Here is a 16,345-nt window from a genome sequence, read left to right as displayed (position 1 = left end):
GCACAAAGGGACTAGCAGGGAACAAAGGCACAGAGGGATGGGGAGGAAACACAGGGAGCATAAAGACAGGGAGCAAGGAGGCAAAGGTCGGGTGAAACAGGCACCCGGAGGGATCCCCGTCGGGCGAGAAGCAGAAGCCACAGGGGCAGCAGGCGACTGCAAGGCCGGAGCAGGAGAGACCCTCGGCGAACACGAGGGAGGAACTGGAGGGAATGCTGAACGGGGCGAGGAGGAAGGCGGAGGGACCAACGGAGGAGGTTAGGAAGAAGGCAAAGGGGACACTGGTGGAGGGGAGGAGGGAACAGAAGCCATGGCAGGCGAACAATATTCTAAGTAGGCTCTTACCAAGGAATTTTATAATCTTAGTATTACCTCTGTTGATTTAAACTCCACACACCTAGAGATGTAACCCAACTTCCTATTGGCCTTTTTTATTGCTTCCCCACACTGGCGAGAGTGGGACATCGAAGCATCAACATACACACCGAGATCTTTCTCATAATCAGCTACCTTTATTTCAGTGGAAGCCATAAAATATTTATAATTTATATTTCTGCTCCCTGCATGGATTACCTTACATTTATGTACGTTAAATTTCATCTGCCAGATATCAGCCCAGTCGCTAATTAAATCAAGATCCTGTTGTAACCTCTGTGCTGCTAGATCAGTATCTGCTATACCACCCACCTTGGTGTCGTCTGCAAATTGAACCAGTTTACTGTATACATTGGTGTCAATATTGTTCATGTAAATTAGGAATAGCAGTCGTTCTAAAATTGAACCCTGTGGTACCCCACTAAGAACGCAAACCCACTGTGACATTGTGCATCTAATAACTACCCGCTGCTTCCTATCCAAGCTGTTTCCTAAAATCCCTGCAGCTTTGAGCTTAAGCAGGAGCCGTTTCTGGGGAACAACATCAAAGGCCTTCTGGAAATCTAAGTAGATCACATCATGGGCCTTTTGTGATCAATTTCTCTTATAGCTTCCTCAAAGAACTCAAGTAGATTAGTTAAACAGGATCTACCTCTCCTAAATCCATGTTGACTATCTTTCAGAATGTTATTTGAGTCCAGGTAATTTACTACTTTCGCTTGGATTATATGTTTCATTATATTTCCAGTTATTCAAGTTAAACTAATTGGCCTATCGTCTCTGTGACTCTGTGATTGGTTGTCTGGTTTATTCTACTCTCTTGCATCTGTATTAGCTCAGTTTGGTTCGTGTATTTAAGCTCATTTCCCCAGTTGGTCATTGTATGTGGTTGTGTAGGAGAACTCTGTGTGTCTGTTTCTATGCTTTTTGTTAATAAAGCCCTTGTATTGTCTTGCAGCCTCCAGTGGGTTGTTACCCCCTTTTTTCTGCACCATGCCATCGTGCCGTGGTACCTCTCATTTCAACAACATGGAAAAATAACAACTCTGACCACATGGCAGTATTTATTTCTTCAAATTCAACTTTATAGTTGTTCTAATATATTTCCAGTTGAATAATAACAGCAATTGATCCCTGTGGGGTAATTCACTTTATGCCTTCCACGTCTTGCTCTCTGTAGGTAAGAGCAAGCTGGCCATGAAGGGCAGCCACCCATAGCAGCACCCAGGGAGCTGGGGGTTAAGGGCCTCGCTGAAGGGCCCGCAGACATGCAGAGGCCAGGCTTGAACCAGCAGCCTTCTGATCACAGACACAGAGGATTAGCCCATACAGTTTATGGCTGATATGCTGATAAAAACAATTAACTGTTTTAAAGAAAAAATAAGGACCTCAGGATGACTGATGAACCACCATAAACAACACAGCAAAATGGATATAGTTACACATAATGCAATATGGGTGTAACTGGCAGCTATGAAAATATCCCACACATTTGTTGTGAACATTCCTAGAATATCTGTGGCTTGCTGAAAAAATTATTTCCATGCTCAGAAATTTCTATCCCAGAAAACAAGAGAGATCAAAGCTAAGCTTGTTGCTCAGTGGTAGATAGTTAAATCATACTAATGTGTAACTTAATGGGACCCCATGTATGAGGTCAGAGTCTGTATTACCACCCCTGAGTCTCATTGGTACTAGATGTCCAGATACAGATATCAGGCTTGTAACATGCAAAAAATGCAGAAGGGTGATTTGATGAGGAATGTAAAAACATAGGATTGCATACCACAAAAACCAAAATTAGATTACAGTCCCAAGAAATTAGAGACAGACCGATCTTAACCTATTGACAACTAACTCTGCCTACCAGTTCCTAGCAGACCTTCACCCTGAGAGTCCACTGAATCTACCCACATGCATATGTTAATGATTAAACTCATTACCCATTCAAGTATAATTACTGAGTTTCACTGTAAAAGGTTGGTACAGGCATAATCCTGGTAATTATTGGCCATGACAACACAACATCACTAAAACAGCCCTCACTCTGCAGTTTTTATTTTTTAATTTTTTTACTTGTAATGCTATTTTCTATACGTGATATATTTATTTATTAGCTATAATTTTGCTTCTTTCTGTTTACAAGGACATGGAAAACATTCTCAGTTTATATTTTTTCTGTGAAAACATTTTTGATGTACTGTGTAATGATTTTGAAAGTTAAAGGATAAATCATTTAAACATGGGTTTACAGGGCATAGGAAAACAGGAATGTCTGACTGATTAGATCAAAAATCAAAAGCAGTTTGCCCACCAATTACATGTTTTTTTTCGGTACAAGATCTGGCATCAATTGGCTAATGCACCTGAATGCATGTCCGCATAAGTTCAAACCTCAACAGTATCCCTTGAAAGGAGAAAAAAGCAATCACTCAGAGAGCAAAGAGGACAGGAAAGAGAGGTGTAGCTGTGAAAACATCTGTAAGACAGCTAGCTCTGACTCAAGCTTCCGAAGCAATGCTCCGTAACTGTACAGAAACTATAAAGGAATAAATCTAAATCTTTGCTAACAGACATCAGAAAATGGTAAAGAAAAATGTTCCCCATCTGATATCTTTAAGAATTTGCAGAAACAGAAGGGCCTTGTGAAGGTGAAATAGGAATGAGCTGAACATTGGATGACGTGAGGGTTGGTTTTTCTCAGACAGTCCCTCATTACCTGGGTAGCTGTCTGATCCGTTCATTTTTTTAAACAGTCTGTTTCAACACTGGAACAGAACACGTCTGTTCTTTTATGATGAAGAGTAGATTGCTAATTCTGAGGATTCACATGGTTTTGCAGGGGGCGGGGTGCCAAACCTTTGGCAGTTACTATGATTTAGTGTAGCTGTCTCTCTTAAAGCAATTCAAACATGCTAAGTTCGAAGTCACAAAGAAGATGTACGGATCTGTTTTGACTTTGTGAGAAGATACTCCTTGAGTTACATTCTTTGGCATCACATCTTAAAAAAAGAATCTTCGTGTTTTTGTTCCGAGGAGTGCTACAGGACAATGACTAAAAACACAGTATGTTTAGATGAAAATGATAAAGTTAAATGCTTTATGGTTACAATAATCCTAAGTAAATACACAGGACAAAAATTCTTTTATATGGAATGTCTGTCTGATGACGTCATGATAAATCAGCTTCGCCACCAGTTACATCATTTATTTGGTTGATTACTAGCTGGGGGTGGCATGGTGATGCAGTGATTAGCTCTGTTACCTCACACCTCTGGGACTGGGGTTCAAGTCTCCTTCCTGACTCCATGTGTTTGGAGTTTGCATGTTCTCTCTGAATACTCCAATACCCCCCCACCAGACACACAGTCCAAAAATAAGGATAATAGGAGTTACCAAATTGCCCGTGTGTGAGTGGATGGTGTGTGAAAGTGCCCTGCAATGGGTCGGCGCCTCATCCTGAGTTGTTCCCTGCCTTGCACACATAGGCTCCAGACCCCCTGAGACCCTGAGCAGGACATGTGGTTATGGAAAATGTATAGATGTTTGCAAGATGTGTGAAACCAGGTTGTTTTTTACACGACTGTTGAGAATTGTTATTCTGTTGAGCCGGAGTATGTTAGATTTTGGTTATGAACAATTTCAGCACTTTGGTCCCGTGTGGTTGCTTTTAAGTGCTTTATAAATAAAGTTGGTATGGTATGGTAACAATTCATCTTTAACAATTTTTTTTAATGTTGAAAACTAGTGTCAGATGGCTTTATAAGGAAAATGCAAGTAATCCATACAACCTCTCTCATCACCACATATGGCAATCAAGGACATCATTTAAAAGCTGAGACCAAAGGAAGGCTTCCATAAAAGAGATAGCGAACAGGCAATTAACATATTTCATCAATGCGGTACGTCATGCATGACTGGTGGGCAAAGATAGGACACAGGGAATGGAGGGAAGGGAAACAGACCTCATACAACCATGTTTATTACACCAGCAACCTCAAAGGCAAAAATAAGAATAACAAAGCTTTTAGCCATAAACCAGATGGATATAATTTGTTCTATGAGCAACATGATTTTGTTTTTCTGATTGCTTATTTGCTTGGTCTTGTGCAGCTTCTTTCATTTGCTGGAACTCAATTTTGATGGCAAAATATACCATAGAACACATTTCTTGGGGGGTCGGCATGCTGAGATTTGGTGGCCTTGTCTATAATCCCTGGCCTATGCATATGTCCCTCTCATATTCTGAAGTCATGTTTTTAAATGCATTTGGAGGTCTTGCTCCAGGCACTGCATTGAACATATCTGCATGGCAATGGGATGGGGGGAGGAGATTGCAGGGTCATATTGGGGTGAGTTTAACACAGAAATCTGCGGCTCTGTCCCCACTTGCGGCCCTGTGACATTACTCAGCTGCACCTGGCAGTCCACTGCCACGGTACCCCGGAGCACAGAGACGACTTTAATCACCCTGGAACACACTGGGATTCACAAACACAAACAACCCGTAGAATGTCGTCTTCTGCTGGCAGGTCTAATGCCAGCTTCAATCAATATAGCTTAAGTGTTTACAGCCATGTTTTATGGTGTGTGGTGTGGCTCTGGACATTTAGATAGGGGCAGTCATGTGGCTGGTCCACAATAAATTATTCCTAAAAGCATAAGCATTAATAGATGTGGATAAACCAAGTTAGGGCAGAGATTTGTGCATGCTTGCGTGATTTTAGCATAGGGCTATAGAAACATTGCTAATATTGCAACAGCATTACTTTGTATTTCCACCATAGGTTTCCCTATTGCAATTAATGTGACTCATGCCAAAATTCAGCAAAATTATTTCAAGTGCTGTTTACTCTTGGGCACAACAGCCATAAAACCTGAATAATTCTCATAAATATGCATGCTGCGTGCCAGTAATTTGAAATAGAACTACGTTGATGAAAAGCTTTCAGTAAGAAGATACAGATCAGAACAGCAATAAGCTGCCGCTTATTTTCAGTGCTACGGCTATGCATGCTGACAAGTAATCAGGTCAGCTTAAGAGAATCAGAAAGGGAATGGCTATCAAAAATAATGGTCTTTTGTAAACTGGAATACAGGCTACACACGAGTAGGAAGCAAACAGAGTAGCTTTATTAGGAAGAGAAAAAAATACACCCCTTACAATAATACCACATCAGTTGTTCCTGCAGTTATATTAACAAATACATAATAAGGCATATGGCTATTCTTTGTGCTCATGCATATTTTTTCCGTATGGGATAATCTTTCCCACAGATGCATGTTTATTTCCCATGATACACAGGGATGCACTGATCATACAACTTAAATTAGATCCATCAATTTCTTTCAGCAATTTCTGTCAGCAAGGAGCCATCTATACCTCATATGAATCCAAGCTTGTATAAATAGGCTGCATCAGTAACTTCCATCACAGTCCCACATAATTTCATTCAGTAATGTTGCAATACAAAATGCATCCCATGGCATTTCCTTAAACGGTAACTCAGCATTTTTTGTCAAAAGGCAACATCTTGTCTTACCATATTGCAAAATGATTTAACTATCTAGCCAAGACACTATGTTGTGAACAGCACTGATATTGTCTGTGCAAATGTGAATCAGTGTGCTCAGCTCTGCTGGCAGCTCGTAAAGGCTGCAGAGACAGATGCAGAGCCGCTAGGAGACAGGGAGTATGCAGTCTCAAATTTGGATCGTCGGGGTTCACTCCCAGAACAGAAATGTCAAGCTTATCCTCCATCACAAGAAGCTCCGAGGCCACATTTGTCTCAAGTTCATCAATACTGCTAGAATTCTTGTTAATGCATGACAGACAATGGCCTGACCTTGAATCCTGATCTGTGTATCCTCTCAGTCATCACTGAACATGTATCAGCGCTGGCATCTCTGAATGAACACTCTGATGATGACATGAGCACCTGATTAGAGACCCTGTTCACTTGTTAATCCTGATGATTAACCTTCTCTGAAAAGTCTATGAGCCCTGTAGGGGTGAGCTTCAGCCTGTATGCTGAACTTTACTTTCCTTCTCAGTCCTGTCGACAGCCACAATACAGTCACTAGTGTCAGTGCTGGACTCCTTGAATCAGCGATCACATATTTCAGTGCGTGGCTCAGTGGGTTAGGCTTCTGTGCCTCTGATTGCAAAGTCACTAGTGTCAGTGCTGGACTCCTTGAATCAGCGATCACATATTTCAGTGCGTGGCTCAGTGGGTTAGGCTTCTGTGCCTCTGATTGCAAAGTCACTAGATCAAATTGCATGCTTTGCAGAGTAGCCAAATCTCCAATGGGTCCTTGACCCCCCAGAAATGCTCCAGGGGATGGTAATGGATACCTGACCTTGTGCTCTGACCTCCAGCTTTGCTTTCACCTCTATGTGTATGTATGCCTTAAAAAGAACCTCAAGATGGGATATGCAATAACCAACAAATTACAATATACCTGCTCTCATACTTGGCAAATAATGATTCATTTTAAACTCTTCTCATATTCAACATGACTATGAGCAATAGCTACAGCCATTTCCTAGTCAGTGTCTAACATAGGTACTAATCACAGAGTTTGATGTTGGGGCACCCTTTCATACACTTCTGTCTCAGGTACAATGGTATAGTCTGAAGATGACTTAGTTGCATTTCGCTTCTGGAACCTTATTTACTGTGGTGCAAGTGAACCTCTCATCACTGGCGTTTCCTATCAGATGATAAAGTACAAAGCAAGTCTTTCTAACCCTGACACTTCCAGTTACTCACATGAATTTTCTTTGAAGAGTGGCACCTAAAAATATATTTGCACTGGGAAGCCATAGATGCAGAATCTATTTTTTGTCACTGATAATGATGGGGGAAAGGCCAAGTCTGTAGGGTACAGTGGCAGAAAATAAACAGCACACTCACTAACCTGTTTGTGGAATGCAGGCTGTGTGGACACAGTTTTGAGCACAAGTGATGTTTCAATACCTCCCCACAGTGAACCTTTGGTATATTGGGCTCTACCACTGATGAGATGCTGACATCAGTCAACAAAATTCTTCATTTTTTTGTCAGTAAGGAGTCTGAATAACCTTTGATGGGAAAAAGCTTTTAAATGGCCCATTTTGTACAAGAATCTAAGGTGACAAACTAGAGTGAAATCACTGAAAAAAAATGAATATCTCAAAAAATGATAAATAAATATAATAAGACACAAATATTCAAATAATTCAGTTCCTGTTCACTGAAAAAGGGCATTGTCTACAGCCATGAATACTGGATGGGTGAACTATTAATGTGTCTGCTGTGTACATTCTGATGTCTTTTTTCATGGATTGCATCACTATTACAAACGGTATAAAGGAATGCGTGTGATTTTCTCAAACAAAGCTTTTAGGGCATAAGCTTATTTGCACATCTCCAAATGTTTCAATATTTGCTGTTCTGCAGGTATGGACAGCAATATATCATCTAGATAGCACAACAAGCTGAGAAAATTTATCACCAAATAGTCATCATTCTAATGAATCTGCCTGGATTGTTACAAAGCCCCAGAGGTAAATGATTGTATTCATAAAATCCAATTTATGTTATGAAAGCCAAATAATTCCCATCCTTCTTATACAGTAAAATATTGTAAAACGTGACACTATGACATCCATGTACTGAAGAAAGTCCTTACTGCTGCTAATCAGTCAGCCTGCTGTGACTCAGCCTCTGTGCCTGTGATCGGTTTGAGCCCAGCCTCAGCACACCTCTGGGTTCTTGAGTAAGGCTCTTAACCCCCAGCTCTCTGAGTGTTGCTATGGTCTGGCTATAGAGAGCAAGTTGGGGGAGGGGTAAAGATAATTTCCCCATGTGGATCAATTACTATTAATGACACCCAGTGCACCACATTGTAATGGTCTTATTTAGGATTTTGTCAGAATCGCACAACCTTTTGATTACAGAATTGAACAGGGTCTGGGTGACCTCTGAACAGGATGTAGCTGCCTTCACAGTCAGGGGTGAGCAGTCTTATCCAGTAAGGGCTGCTGTGTATGCAGGTTTTCACTGCAACTCCGCAATCAGATTACTAATTAGAGGATCGATTGGCTGTTGAGTCCTCACACCTGGGTTTGAACAGTTGACCTAAAGGTTATCCCAGAAACCTGCACACACACCGGCCCTTTCAGGATTAGATTGCCTACCCCTGCTCTAAGTTGAAGGCAGGACTGGATCTAATCTGTCGGTGTTTTGTCTCAGGTTTTTAAATTGGGTTTTCTGCCATTCCGTCTCTGGCTTTGCCTTCCAGTGTGCCAGTGCATTGTTTGCAGATCCATGGTCTTGATCAGTCGGATTTCCACAGCTGTTGTGTCAAACTGATTTAGGTTCCTGGCTTCCCCGGTGCTCTGGACTTGTATTGGAGCGATCCATATAGTCAGCAGATACAAGTTCCACTGGCTAGCCAATTCTTGTTGTGTACTATCTAATGGTAAGGCCGTAGGAACAGGAAATTAGCATTGTGGGTATACCACCCAGTTCAGGGTGCCATGTTTTTGACTTTAGGTTGTGGAACTGAATAAAAAGTTTTTAAAGTGAGCTGGGAAAATACATGTTTCCGTTCTGTATATGCAGCACTGTGGGATTTTGATTTAGGAAATTATCTGATGGAACAGGTCTAATGCATTTCGGAGAACATTACTGGTGTAAGACCTGGACTTTGGATTGGCGGGGTTAACATCAGCTAGGATCTCTGGTTTGGGTTCTCTCAGGAATGTCCATAATTTTATAAAATAGCTGTCTGACAGCTATTAACTTTCTGCAATACTCCGTACCATAAAAAACAGAAGCCACTATGAAGTATGGACTTTTTAGTATTATGAAACTTGTTTCATAGACCATGAACCGAGAAAATGAATATTTTTGCAATTCAAAACAATCAACCAACGCAGGTCAGACACTCAGTTTACATTTATATGTATTGATGTCTTTACTGAAATGATTCTGTGTGGCATTGCTTTTTATTCAGTGTTAATTTATGTATTTATTCTACTCTAAGTTATATATGGCTTCCTGTCTCTGCAGTATATTTCTGTTAGTTTGAATATGAACTGGTGAAAAAAACTTGCAGCATATGGTGCATATTGGAAAATGTGAGCAGCACGACCCTGTACTCCAGCGGTGGCCAATCTTATCCGCAAAGGGCGTGCGTGCAGGTTTTTGGGATAACCTGTAGGTCAGCTGTTCAAACCCAGGTGTGAGGACTCTTCAGCCAATCAGTCCTCTAATTAGTGACCTAATTAGGGAGTTGCAGTGAAAACCCGCATACACACCGGCCCTTTGCGGATAAGATTGGCCACCCCTGCTGTACTCAATACTGGTGAAGTCACTTTCAGCAACCTTATAAGGGGCACATACTTTATAATCTGTTCCTACTGTATATACCTTGCAAAAATTGTAGCCTAAATTTTAGTTTATCATGCACTAATTTTAAGCTTAACATGAATTGAAAATCTTGTTCCAAGCTGGAGTATAACTGATATCCTCTATTCAATTTAACTCGTCCAAACTTATTTTATCACAAAATTTTTAATGAAAATAAGAAACTTTTGAAGAGCCTAATTTAAGGGTACAGTTAATGTAAAGCGTTACCAACAATCCATAGCAATGTGATCCAGTTTTAGATGAGCTATAATATGGATTATGTTACAGGCTGTAGTGGAGACCTTATTTTATGTCTCTTAAATATAAAGTTGTCAAACACACAAAACCTGACAGGCAAATAGCTGGCATGTTTCTGAGACACCTTTAAATAACTTGCTAAATCAGCGTAATTACAGTATCAGCAGATGCAAAAACTGCAGGGAATTACAGTTGAGAACAATAGTGGTGGCTTCCGTCTCTCTGAAAATACATTCCCACAAAGTAAAAAGGTTTTAAAAAGATTATTCCATTCATCTCCTCACAATAACATCTGTAAAATAAAAGCTATTGCATTTTATATAAATAACACTATCAGCATGTGTAAGCAAGTCAGATTAGGACCGACTCTGAAGTGTTTTTGTGTCACTGTCAGAATTGATATGTAAATATAATTTGGCAGAAAAGCCTTCTGCATCAAGTACTGTCCTTTCAGCTAAGCCCTGATTAATCCATATACAACCTAGATCTTAAGCCTTATTTACAATGCCCTGAAACCAAGTCAAAATTGCATATGAAAAATGGAAGTTTATTAGTTTATTAGCATGTGGCTCAGTGGGCTAAGCCTACAGTATGTGTCTGTAATCACAAGGATGCCGGTTCAAACCCAGCCTCAGCACGTCTGCGGGTCCTTGAGCAAGGTCCTTGACCCCCAGCTCCTTGGGCGCTACTACAGGTGGCTGCCCTTTGTGGACAGCTTACTCTACAAGGAGCTAGTTGAGGGAGGTTTAAAGACAATTTCCGCACAGGGATTAATAAAGTATTATTATTATTAAAAACTACATATCTTCTGTGCCTCTACGATTCCATGGGGACCCCCCCCCCCCACCACCACCATGGTTGCACCCGCCATTCAACCAGGCCTCCCCTGCAACTGATTTCCCATTACAGTTGAGTAGTGGGTGATCACATTTCTGGATTAATTCATTTCCGGTGGACAGAGGAGACAAAGGGTGACTTCAATCAATCAGAAATTGAAAAGAATAAAATTAGATTCATTTTCAACTCTTGCAAATGGTGATATAAGACTTGACACAGACAGTGGGGTAGTTGTAAAAGAAATTCTTCATGTTTCTGGCTATCGGCTGCTCTATTATGCCTCATGTCTAATTCTATATCTTGTTAGACAAAGAAGATTGATAAAATAGCCGGAACACCACATGAAAATGGACATCAAATTTCAAGTCCTAGATCACAGTTATATATGGAAGTGAATCATAATATGTTGAATGTCAATTAGCAATATTTATCAACTACAAAGACAATCAGCATTGTGATATGTGAGTTTTCATGAGGCAGCTAAGTTTCAAAGAGGCCTGACATGTCATCACGGAGCACAGATTCACAGAACTCTCTCCTTAGTAATAAACAGGCTATTCTGCTCCTTGCTTGTGCTCACCTACAGTATGCAACGTAAACAATCACAATGTTAAAACCTTTGAGAATCTCACCTCATTGCAAAGTTTAATTTCTCTTTGACAAGTTACATCGTAATCATTATTTTTGATTTCAAAATGTTTATGGCTCTTTTCTCAATTACTCATTCTATAACTTTATGGTAGAGCCCAGTCATTCTACACACAGAGATTAGATTAGCAAATTTTCTTTCAGAAAAAAAAATTAAATTAAATCTTGTCCAATTACTGTGGAGTGTCCAACAATTTCTGAGAATCTCATTGTTCCATCTGAATACCAGTGCCTGACTGAAATGTTCGATAAGAAGAAAGCCTCTGGTTAATCATCCCTGGGATTGTACAACTGGCCTTCTACTGGGGCCGCCTCCTTTGGTGTCTGATGTGTCGATTTTTAATCCCAGAGTATAAGGCTGTGGAACTGTACATGTACTGTAGGAATCTTGGGCTTTATCTGGCCATTTACAGCATTGTTTCTCAACTGGTGGGTCGCCGAACCATTTCCATTAGTTGGTGGAATGTGTGGTTATAAAAATGGCCTTGATTGTTTTTCTAATGTCAGACTTCTTGTTTGTTCTGCATGAAGGCACTGTGCTACGGTTAATGCACTATTTACTGTTTATTATATTATATTACATATTACTGCATTTTTTCATGCTAAAGTTTGGTTAAAAATTTTTTAATTTGGGTTGTGACCAAGGAAAAATGTGGGTCCAGAGACTAAACCGTTTGATAACCATTCAACAATCTATAGTATATAACATAACTGAGTACTGTGATGACCTGCGTTCCGCGAGCAGGCAGGAAGCAGGGAATCACGAGTCGGACAGACAATACTCCAAACAACTCCAAAAAAATGTATTAATTTTAAGTTGAAGTGTAGAGTATTTCAGTTGTTTAAAAACAGACAGGTTAGATAGACCACATTGAAAATCAGGGCCCCAAAGTACAATCTCAGTGCAGTCCTGTGACTACTGCACCAAAAGTACTCACGTGTATGATTTCTCATTCAACCAAATTGCATTAACAAAGATATAAAGTAACCTGTGAACAGCTTGGTTCCCTCAGTGCTTGAATTTGCTACAAACAAACAGTTGTCCTTAGTGCATCATGGCTCCACATGGCAATTAAAAACCAGTGACTGGCCAATTAAGAAACCAGACTGAAAGATTCCACAGAGATGGGAGAGGGTACAAGTTCATCAGCAGGCTACTGGACATTAGCTGAAACACAGATCCAGCAGAGGTTAGGAGGCATAGAAGAGTCATGCTACCAAGAACAGAAGATGCAGTGGCCGTCCTCGAAAAATGACGCCATGCACAATTTGCTGTTTATGCAGCCTTGCATTGAAAGACAAATGGGCGAGTGCTTCTAACTTGGCACTGGGATTATCTGTGGAAATTAGTGTTTCAGTGACTGCTCAGGGAGTGCGAAGGACATTACATGAAGTTAAATTTTGTCAGCACATTCTTTGGTCAGATGAAACCAAAATGAATTTGTTTGCATCAGATGGGGTCCAGCATGTTTAGTGTGGACCTGGCCAGGACTGCCATAGTAACCGCACTGCGCCGACCATAAAACATTAAGGTGGAAGAGTGCAAATATGGGGTTGCATGAGTGCAGAAACTGTAGGATAGAGGGCATTTGTGGATGCAGGGGTGACCATACCATATGGCAAAGGTAGGCAGCTGTATGGGGGCCCCAAAAGCTAGGGGCCCCCTAAAGACAGAATTTCCAGAAGTTACAATTATGGACAATAGATAACAAGACTGTTTAATTTATAGAAACTTGTCTGTTTTTTTTCCCATTTTTAGTGACAGTTGTCAATATAGACAAAGACATTCCCCCCCATCCTATAATGGACTATTCCTACATCGAGACTTAATGCCACCCAGCTTTCTTTTCACACTGCAGCCTATTGGTACTGCTTGTTTCACTGCCAAGAGAACCAGCACAAAGTAGCCTAACAAGAAGAAAACGGCACAAAGACTAACCTCACATCTCCCCTGTCTTTGATACTATCCTGCCAGAGCGGTAGATACATTTTGAACAGACATGGAGAGAACACAATTAAATGAACATATGTAAAAACAAAGACCTTAGCCTCAGGGGGGAGTAAAGGTACAGGCTGTGCTGGGCTACAGCCTAGGGTCATGGTAAAAGAGGGAGCAGTTAAACTTCTTAAATCTGATACGCCCCCCTCCCCTGATCAGCAAATTTTACTGACAGCACTCCCACGCAGCCCCCGCTGTCACCCCATGCTTTGATTAGCACATTATTGATGTTTCATGATTTTAATCCCCTCTAGCTCGCACCAAAAACTAGTTCAAATGGCCCACTTAGGGCCCCCCCACCCATGTCAGCCTAGGGCCCCCAGAGAAGTTAGTCTGCCCCTTTGTAGATGGCACCATGAATGCGAGTTTCTATGCCCAAAAGGAGCTTGGCAGGAGAGGAATTTTCTAGCGTGACAACAACCCTAAAAACATTTTAATGATGAAAAAAGTGAAGAAAGGAAAAAAAAGTGAAAACTATGACCTGGCCAAATTTGTCCCATGACTTGAATCCTATAGATCACCTTGGGGGGTATTTTAAAGCAACAACCCCCTCAGCAAAGTACAGCTGAAAAGAATCATCTGTGAAGAACTGCAGAAAATCACTGCACAGATTTGTGCAGCACTGGTTTTGTCAATGCCCAGGAGAATCAAATCCTTCATCAGAAGTAAAGGTGGGCGTGCAAAATAGTTTAAAAATGAACAGAAGGTCACTAATAAAGGGTGCACTGATATGTTGTGGTTTGATCTTCGATATGGACTTTTCACTATTGTTTAATAAGTCAGTCATTTCTGTTTTTTCAAGTGAATTAATTCTTCTTGGGCTTTGGCAACAAACAAATAAAAAGCATTAAATGGACAGGATTTGTCTTTACTTAATACTTTAGTGATACAGACCAGGGGTCTACTCAGTTTTGTTTATCACTGATGACAAAAGTAGGACAACAGCCCTAAGAGTCATTGTGCAGAGATGTTGCCTTAACGTTGCCATAAAGTACAAGCACCTTTGAGTCTCTTAAGGAAGACTTGAGCAAAAACCCTGTGCTACATTATGTTTATGTGTCCAAGATAGTGCTCCTGTCACCTGTACTTCTCCCCCTACAGAATTGTGATGTGAAATTTGCTAACAAATGTGGTACACAGCACACATTACACAATACACAGCACACAGTACACAGCACACAGTACACAGCACACAGTTCATAGTACACAGCACAGTTCACAGCACACAGCACACAGTACACAGCACACAGTACACAGCACACAGTTCATAGTACACAGCACAGTTCACAGTACACAGCACACAGTACACAGCACAGTTCACAGTACATAGCACACAGTACACAGTTCACAGTACACAGTTCACATATTGAAAGATCACAACATTGTAGTCCCTAACAGTCTAAGATTGAGACTGATACAGCTAACTTACAGTGGGTATCTTTCGGTCAGCTGCTTTACACAACTTCGTAAAGACAGTGTATTGGCCCACTTTGTCAGTACATGAACAAAATATCATTTCACACTATGCCTCAGGCAATAATCAGTTCTTATTCTAGATGCTTTGAACTGGACTCCCTCCCAAAAAAAGTCATTTTGCTACATATGGAGTTCGACTGAGAGTCACGAGTGACATTTTGCTTGTAAATGGAGTCTTCCCTGCATAACCAGCAGTCATAACTATCCACAACCTGACAGAACGGCCAAGAAGTTGAGTGAATCATACAAGCGTGATGGCATTTATTCTCTACTAGGTTTACTCAGTCTTTCTAAAATTCTCTGTAAGGATAGTGTAGGATCCTCTTTGCAACTCACCTACTGTCTGTTTCCATGACCCTACAACCAACATGTTGTTGTACTTCGTGTAAATATTGTATCCTAGTTCAGGTTCCTCTACCATTACCAGGAGAGAAAATATGATACTAAAACAGGCAGGAACATAAGAGCACTGCATGAGCCTTTGTTAAGAGCCAAGATAGCAGCCCCAGCCCTTATATTGTCTGACAAAGAGAATTATTTCAGGAAGAACAGAAGAGTCTTCTTTCTGTGAATGAGACCAAACCAAACAACAGCCCTTCAGAAGATGACCTTGACATGTTGCTTACACTACCTGAACTAAAGGACACATCAGTAATGTCCCTTGAAAATCCACTGTATGTACCCTGTCAATACTCTCCTGTGTATGCCAGTGAGTTTGGATTTTATTCACTTTAAACATTGTCCCCTTTAAAATTAAGGGTTCATTGTTTCTATAAAATGATATCACTGTTGATTTGTGTCCCTCTGCTTTTTACTAAATTTAGCAATACATCCAACTGTCAATATTGTTTTTACATTTACCATTGGACTTACTAATTGCACCGAAGTTGAAGCCATGCTGCGTAGTGACAGCAAAGAGAAAAGCAGCCCCAGCCATTTGATCTTTTCAGCTTGATAAGTAAAAAATATATATATTTTCCAGACCTTTTTCCAAACTTTGCAGTCTCATTGTATGGGTGAATATCTGTAAATATTCAAATTTTGACAAACTGCACCAAAACTGATGCAATGCCACTTTGTGGCAACAAAGAAAAGGGTGACTGCATGAGACAGGCCCTGCCTTGTCTCATTCTGTCTGTCATTTCCCTGTTTGGCCAGTGAGTTTCGATGGTCATCCTATTTTGTTCCCTGTTTTCCTCTAGGTTTACCCCAGTCTTAGTCCTCACTATTCCCCTTGTTCCTTGGGGTGCCAGAAGGCAGGATGGGCTGAGCGTGTGACTGCTAACCATGCATCCCATTCTATCATGTGTTCCACTTGGGACATTTCTGAGTTTTTCTAAAACATCATCTTAAT

Source organism: Paramormyrops kingsleyae, chromosome 12 (genome assembly GCF_048594095.1).
Source record: "Paramormyrops kingsleyae isolate MSU_618 chromosome 12, PKINGS_0.4, whole genome shotgun sequence".
Classification (NCBI taxonomy): domain Eukaryota; kingdom Metazoa; phylum Chordata; class Actinopteri; order Osteoglossiformes; family Mormyridae; genus Paramormyrops; species Paramormyrops kingsleyae.
Note: the sequence above shows the minus strand (reverse complement) of the source record.